This window comes from Podarcis melisellensis (assembly GCF_964234715.1).
Source record: "Podarcis melisellensis genome assembly, chromosome: 4".
Taxonomy (NCBI): domain Eukaryota; kingdom Metazoa; phylum Chordata; class Lepidosauria; order Squamata; family Lacertidae; genus Podarcis; species Podarcis melisellensis.
Window position 1 is genome coordinate 67,361,813 of NC_138531.1, and position 6,064 is coordinate 67,367,876.

At 43.4% G+C, this 6,064-nt stretch overlaps 1 protein-coding gene across 5 annotated transcripts in view; it reads right to left on the reverse strand.

The window, feature by feature from the left end:
* Window positions 1–5,724, reverse strand: part of PHLDB2 (pleckstrin homology like domain family B member 2) — a 73,759-nt gene extending 68,035 nt beyond the window's left edge. For 4 of the 5 annotated variants that reach the window (XM_081908371.1, XM_081908370.1, XM_081908369.1 and 1 more), the window contains exon 1: window positions 5,628–5,722. The gene's annotated coding sequence lies outside the window, so the exon portion shown is untranslated. Of the gene's footprint in view, window positions 1–5,627 lie in introns of all 5 variants that reach the window. The other variant, XM_081908367.1, reaches the window with a different exon arrangement.
* Between the last annotated feature and the right edge of the window lie 340 nt (window positions 5,725–6,064).

Sequence of the window (6,064 nt, forward strand, 5' to 3'; positions counted from 1 at the left end):
CAACTACTACCTCCTCTTCTTTTTTCTCTCCCTAATATGCTCCCTCATATGCTGACAATGTATTCGAGGTAACAACTAGAACATGTTTGACTACTTCATAGCTCCATATGGTCAAAGCATTTTAATAAGAGCAAGAACTACAGCATCAGTGTTGCCAAATGTGAAGTAAACCTCATCAGCGATGGAAGTGGCAAGCAGCAGTTAACATAACATACTGTAATTATCAAGGTACTTATTCAAGAATGTCTGAGTGCTACAGAATGTTAATAAGACAATCCCAGAACAAACTGCTCTTCGTAGGCAGTAGCCATATATTTCTATAAAATAGTTTTCCTTCAGTTTTCAAACTCACACCCATTTTCTAAAACTGAAGAACATTTATTCTTATTAATCATGACTTGTACTCCTTCCTATCTCAGAGGCTTAGAGCACATCTAAAACCAGCACACAGGTATTATTTACCAAGCATATAAAGCTTTAAGGTAAATTCCACCACTACAAATAGTTCCAGTGATATAAGCCAACCCAAATAATAAGGTCCTCCTACAGTGCTTACAGTATCTAGAAGGTAAGGTAAAGGTAAAGGACTCCTGGATGGTTAAGTCCAGTCAAAGGCGACGATAGGGTTGCGGCGCTCATCTCACTTTCAGGTTGAGGGAGCCAGCGTTTGTCCACAAACAGCTTTCTGGGTCATGTGGCTAGCATGACTAAACAACTTCTGGTGCAACAGAACACCGTGACCGAAACCAGAGTGCATGGAAATGCCGTTTACCTTTCCCGCCACAGTGGGACCTATTTATCTACTTGCACAGGCATGCTTTCAAACTGCTAGGTTGGCAGGAGCTGGGACACAGCAATAGGAGTTCACTCCATTGTGGGTATTCGAACCGCCAACCTTCTGATCTGTAAGCCCAAGAGGTTCAGTGGTTTAGACCACAGCGCCACCCATGTCCCATCCATCTAGAAGGATAGCTGTGTTAGGTCACATCTTTGCCATATGTTAAATGAGTATTTAAAATCCCCAGTGCCACCGCCTCTGTATTGTATGGCTTCAGTTCCAAGGTCATAATTTGACCTTGACCCCAGACAGTGGTTCAGAAGAGAGGTTTGTGCCCCTAGAGCAGTGGAAAATGAGATGAGTGGTATTACCACACTCTACTCCGAACCTTTGGCTGCTTGCTATCTTTCAACAAACAGAGCTGGTAACAACAAGTGCAGATATGATCACTAAAGAACCCCACAGGTTATCAACCAGGAAACTCACACATGTATTCAAGGATAACCCCTGTATGCTCACAAAATCAAGATTTTGGTTTATCAATATCTGGACATCAATAGTGTGAGATGGTCCAGAGTGGTCAGAAACTTCCTAACTTAATCTCGAAACAATTGAAGCAAACTGTGTCCCAAAGCTAGAAGCAGGATTGAAAAAAGGACAAGGCAGAATGCCTAGATGCCTAGAACTGTACGCCAACTACATGCTGTAACCATTTCCCCAATTTTCCCACAAAGGAGGAGGCAGAATGAAAATGAGCTTTTTGACATAAAGTAAATATTTCTAACACAGTAGCTAAATGAACCCTGTGTTCAGCAGTTGCAAACTTCCATTCCCTTCATGAACTAAAAATCACTCTTGTTATAAGAGGTCCAGTCTTTCCCATGTATTTTAACCACCCAGGAAGGGCAAGAATTTAGTATGGATACTCCCTCTTACCAAAAAATCTGTCAAAGGGGAAACAAACTGAAAATAATCCCAGGACTTTGGTTCAAATATGTTATCAAAGTCAGAATGGAGATTAGCGAATTTTATCTGTATAGTGCCTTCCAAATCCGTTGCAGAAACGACCGATAATTTGACACCCAGGTGGGAAGAAAGAAGTCCACGCAATACATGCCAAAGTAATATTATCAATCTCTTTATTACAGCCAAGGACTGAAGGATGATACTATGCAATGGTGGTGATGAAGATCGTTCCACTGTCATTACATGGTCCTTCTAAAGAACTTTATGCCAAATTGGGTAGAAGTCTTCTGCAACCTTAGCTTTTGACATTTATTTTGTACTTCAGGGCTTCCATTTACCATAGGAAGATCCACTGCTGCTTCAGTGGGAGAAGGAGTTAAGAGTTCATAGCTCCCTTGCTTCAGAGATAATACAAGTCAACATATCTTCCACCCCTGTGGGAGGAGAAAACCTTAAGAGAGTTCTGGAAACCTAGTACCTTGGAAGTCGAATGGAATCCATTCTGGAACTCCATTTGACTTCCAAAATGTTTGGAAACCAAAGTGTGGCTTCTGACTGGCTGCAAGAAGCTCCTGCAGCCAATCAGAAGCCGTGGAAGCCCATCAGATGTTCGGCTTCCAAAAATAGTTTGCAAACCGGAACAGTCACTTCTGGGTTTGCAACGTTCAAGAGTCAAAATATTTGAGAACTAAGCTGTTCGAAAACCAAGATACGACTGTACATCACTTCAATAGAGGTTTAGAGCTGCAACATCTGAATCTTTATGGGTTCTATATTACCTTTTTCAATTTCAGGCAACCTGTTCCCAGGTTAGAATTTCCAGTGAAAATATCATAAGTTCCTAAGTGTTCTCACCAAGTGCATTTTTCATTCTCATTAGATTTCCTGGAATCTCCCAAACCTCACACTGAGCTGTGAAAAGACCTGTGCCAACAGCAGACATCGCCCTTCTTTGTAAGGTCAGTGATCCCTTTGCCTTTTTCTAAAGTTAAATCAATTTTAAAAGCAATGCAAGCTGAATATGCTTTATTTCCCCCTTGATTTTTGAGTGACATTGTCATAAATGCATTCGGCTGCACTGTACAGAGGCCAACCACCACCAAGAGGTTTCATTCCACAGTGGTTTTGTGGTTCAGGGAACCACAGCAAGACCAGTCAAACTAAACTATATAGGAGCCTGTACCAGAAGGGCAAACAAGATCCCTTATCAAATAGAAGATGCATCAGTGCAAACTAATTAGAATTAATTATGTCTCATAATTATCAAGAAGGAAGAAGTACAGCAAAGCAAGTTGAAAGCATGCAAACATTAAGTCGATTTCACAGGTTGAAAGCCTGCAAATGTCTTTGTTTCAGCAGACTGTTGAGGCTTAAAGGAATAGGGGATCCTATGCTAAACCAATCAGTCTGCCACCCATTATTTTATCCCTGCTGGTCCTGGAATATAAATTCAGATTCACACAGCCTCCTTTCCTTCTGCTCAGCCTCTGAAATTGTCTAAAATATAGTCAGCATTCTACCCCTCCAATTGGAAAAGCTATTCATACCTTGACGTTTTTCCTAACTTGAAAACATTTATTCAGTTCCCTAATTTTATGAAGAAGCAACTGCTATATTATGAGCTTTAGAATATTCTGAGGTGCAGGCACAGTCTTAACCTCCCATATAGCTAATCACCATAAGAACCAGAATCTAGATGGTGGTGCTACACTGTAACTTGCTTCCCATAATAGTCAACCAGTCCCAACCAGTTCTCTCATGTCAGTCAATGATAATGTTTGAATTCCAAGGTCTACTCATTGAAGGTGACACACTTCACCGAATCCCACACCTGCAGAAGACAGCTACTAGAGTATAACTTAAGGAAAGTTACTGCTTACATTTATACAACCTATGCACATAGCCTTTATGTTCTGTAAAGAATTTAGCAGTCTTTCTTGTCTTCACAATAGCTTTGAAGTGGGTTTCCATTATTTCTGTTTAAAAGATGATCAGAGATTTACCACACACTGTGGCAACTTTGGATGATACCAGAAGTGCTAACTAGCAAGTGAATGAACTCTCTGTGCTCACATTCTCTCTGCAGTACTTGCACAGAGATGTGCAAGCTGTATGAGTGACCTCCAGTTTTGCACAAGTTTCAGTGGAAGAGCAAAAATGTCAATGCAAGGAACCTGTGCACTCACTTAAGGCAGAAATGGGGACACAGCTCGTCCCCTCCCAGAACACTGGCTATGCTACCTGGAGTCTAACAACATCCAGTGGGCCAGAGATTCCCCATGCCTGACATAAGGGTAGCACTGATTGTATTATCCAAAGACATTCTGTGTTTTTGACACAACTGAGACTTAAACTCCAGTCCAGAAGATCACAGTTCAGCAACCTATGCCAGGCAGAGCCAACACGTTGTTCTCCAGGTGTTGAACTTCAGCTCACATCATTCCTGGCCATTCACCCCATAGTGGCTGGGGCTGACGAGAGATAGAATCCAGTAACATTGGAAAGACCTTATGTTGGCTACCATTCAGGCTATGTACTGGACCAAACTGCGGTGAAGGGGCTATCCATCTCTTGACCACCCTGATTGTGAGTTCAGCATGTTACACTTTGGTCACAAAAATGACAGTCTAGTGACATCTTAGAGAAAACTTGATTCAGCATTTCATAAGCATTTCTGGGTAAATTATCCTACAGATTTAAAATACGTAAACAGTCTATCATGACTAGCACTTTGTATGTCTGACGAGTCCGCAAAAGCTTATGCCACAATAAATCTGTTAGTCTTTAAGACACCACAAGACGTCTCTCTCTCTCTCTCTCTCTTTGTGTGTGCGTGTTTGCTGTAACAGACAAACACAGCTATCATTTTCCAGGCTCAAATTCTGGATTATGTGATCTGAAGCACATGTTTCAACTTCTGTCCTGTGCTCTCCTGACAACAACCAATGAACTTTGCTTGAATAAGAGCAGTAAAATCACATCTTCATTTGCTTAGAAAAACTCTACGCAAAACTGAGGAGAGCATCACCAAACAGATCCTATTTGTGAATGCACAGATGAAGTCTTTGAGCTTATGAAGAGAAAGAGAAAGAGAGAACAGACCACAAAAAGCTTTGAGACATTTTTAAAAAGCAACAATCATCTGGGATAACATACAAAAGAGGGAAACCCTACAGGAGGAAACAGCAAGTGGGTGAGAGGAAACTGCCTAGCTGTGTTTGTACAAAGTCTCTTTCAAGGCAAGCACTAATTCTTCAGCTACAGCGGGTTCCTAACCAAAGCTCTGCTGAATGATTCTCAGCGGAAGGGAACAGTTTACATTAAGTCAACAGTGTCCTGGACTTTCAAAAAAAACAAAACAAATGCTGTGCTGTCCCCGTTTCTTCTCAGCAGAGGCTTTTAGCCTAATCTAAGCAAGACCATTAGCAGAAATTTGTAGAAGTTGAAAAACAAACGCGCCAGTTTGCAAAAGCAAAAAGCCCAGCAAGATTAAAATGCATGCAAAGCGACCAGTAAATCTTCCCCCATGAAAGACAAAACAAATCTGTCTGCCACGGAGCATAAAAGAGCAGGGAGTCCTGGTGGGCAACAGAGACAGGTTTTGGGTTGTTAAGTAGGTGCCTTTTCAGGAGATGCCCTCCAAAATTCATTCCCTCCAAAAACAAAACTTCAGGGCAAAGTTTACAATCCTCTCTTGGGTTTTGTTTAGCTTCCGGACGGAGAGACGGACTTGCCTTTCTCAAGCAGCGCTCCCTGCCCGGCACACAAGCTGCCTGCTGCGCGCTTTCTGCGCTCCCTCTCCTCGCACGTTGCGCGCTCAGGCGCGCAGATACCCAAACGCGCGCGGGACAAAAGCAGTTGCTCCAGGCAGCGCCTCACTCACCTCCTGGCGCTGCTGCCTTTTGTGCATCCTTCGCTTTCCCCAGCCACTCCGGAGACTCCCATCGCGGGCGCCTTACGAAAAGAGACACCCCCCTCCCGCCTTCTTCCTCAGCTCGACAGGATCCTCCTCCTCCTCCTGCTGCTGCTCCTATTCCTCCCCGCGCAGCCGAAGCCAGTCCCGCCCATTAGGGTATCCAAGCTCCAGCCAAAGAGCGCCGCCACACAAACTCACCCCCCCTCCCGGCTACAATGGTTCGTTCCCTCCGGGATAACAGGGAGAGGGAAGGATCGAAAGAGGAGGGGTGCGAGAGACGCGCGCAGAGTCAGGAAGAAAGAGGATTTTTCCGAGCACTGCTAACGAGCTGGGAGAAAGGGGGAAAGGAGTGGGGAGGGGATACTTCCAAATACTTTTCTCTGCATCTGATTGCACTTTGGCCC